This window comes from Myotis brandtii, unplaced genomic scaffold (assembly GCF_000412655.1).
Source record: "Myotis brandtii unplaced genomic scaffold, ASM41265v1 scaffold1112, whole genome shotgun sequence".
Classification (NCBI taxonomy): Eukaryota; Metazoa; Chordata; class Mammalia; order Chiroptera; family Vespertilionidae; genus Myotis; species Myotis brandtii.
This window is the reverse complement of record NW_005353800.1, coordinates 641,056-642,884: the sequence shown is the minus strand read 5'-3', so window position 1 is coordinate 642,884 and position 1,829 is coordinate 641,056. Positions and strand designations below refer to the sequence as shown.

The 1,829-nt window shown below is 55.2% G+C and overlaps 1 protein-coding gene across 1 annotated transcript in view; it reads left to right on the top strand.

Annotated features, from left to right (window-relative positions):
• LOC102240170 overlaps positions 1-1,829 on the top strand; it is a 63,024-nt gene that overhangs the window by 8,115 nt on the left and 53,080 nt on the right. The gene's annotated exons all lie outside the window — the stretch shown is intronic.

The following is a 1,829-nucleotide window of genomic DNA, read 5'->3' as shown; positions in this document are numbered from 1 at the left end:
AAAACACAGCTAGTAAGAGGCAGAAGCAGGATTCAATGCCCAGTGCTCCCGGCTCTTTCAGATGAACCACAGCACCTCCAGGGCTCAAAGCCCCTGTGATTGGGTGATGGGCAGCCTGGATGGAGGAGATGAGAGGAGGAGGAGGTTTGGGAGGGAAATTGAGGATTTGCTGCTCAGGTGGGGTGTTGAGTTGACCAGTTAGACATCCAGGGGGACCTGTTGAGTAGCAGTTGGATGTGTGAGTTTAGTGTTTCAGGGCTGAGGTGGGCCTGGAGATAGAAGTTTCCAGGCTGCACTTGGGAACAGTACACAGAGCACAGTGATCCCTGAGGCCAGGTTTCCCATTGTCTCCCCTCAGCTCCCACCTGATGCAGAGGTGGAGCCCAGGGAAAACCCCGACCACAGAGCCATTCCCTCATTCACCCCCAGAGCTCTGTCCCCACGAGCCCAGGCAGGAAGCCCCCTCCCCTCCCCACCCCCATCAGGAACAAATGGCCCCACCATGGAAGTTCACACTGGATATGTAATGGTAGGGACAGAAGTCTAGGGGCTGGTCGGGGAAACGTAGGGTCACATAATTATAACTGGGGCGCCCTTAACCAAAGTCATGGGCGGGAGATGAAGGAGGACGTGAATTCAGGAGAAACTTCCAGGGTGACCATTGGTGTTGGATATTGGCATGGAACAGGGGCAAAGGTAAGCTGAACCCTGGTCTCAGAATGGGCCGTCTCAGGTGAGGGAGGCTGAAGGTTTGTCATTCCCTGAAATCAGGAACAGAGAGGAAGAAAACTGAAAAATTATCGAACATGAAACTGTGGTGTGCTGGGCGGGGACATTGAGGATCAGGTGGGGGTGTGCAAAGGGAAGGAGGAAAGGGGACCAGGAAGGGTCGGGGCAGAGAAGACCCCGTGCAGCCACTGCCAGCTGAGTGTCCCTGGGCAAGTCCCTCTGCCTCTCTGATCCTTGGTTTCCCCAGCTGAGCAGGGGTGCTGCTTCCTTCCCCTGGGCTTGGGCAGGTGGCTGTTATGGGGGAAAATGTGCCAGCAGAGCCTGCTGTGTGACTGTGTCAGGCCCAACCTTGCCCCTGTCCCTGCAGGAAACAGGCAGCCGCTCTAGGACACGTTGCAATCTCAGGTCCTTCATGAGGCTTCCCCTGGGTCTCAGGTCAGCGGCTCAAACAGGATCAAACTCCCATGTCTGATGTTGCCTGGTGCCCAGCCTCAGGAAGGGGTTGATACACCGCTGTGGTGTCAACACCCTCCACATGCACAGTACACCTGCATGTGCATGTCTGCATCCAAGTGTGTGTGTAGGCAACACACACATTATGTATGCACAGAACAAGGCATTCCAGGCTTCAACTTCCACACAGGGCAACCTCTAGAAGCTACAGCAGGCTGAGGTGTTCAAGGGACCAAGAGTTCCCCCCCACCCCACCACGCCACACACATAGACACACACAGACACACACACACACACACACTCACCAGGTGATGAACATACTAAGTAATCATGGACTCCACAGGTCCGGCTGCAGTTCGCAGCCCGGGCCTCTGCAGCTCCCTGAAATCTGTCTCACCTTCCTGGCTGTTTCGTTGCAGATTCGTGCAGAGCCCAAGCCTGGAGACCTGATTGAGATTTCCCGCATTGGCTCCTCACACTGGGCCCTCTATGTGGGCGATGGTGATGTGATCCACCTGGCTCCCCCAGGTAAGGGGGGTTGAAAGTGTAACTCACCAAAGATTTGTTAACATGATGAGAACAATTCAACGCCAAATGCCACCCTGGGAACCCTGCATTGGTTTCTCCCTGACCTGTGCTTGAGTTCA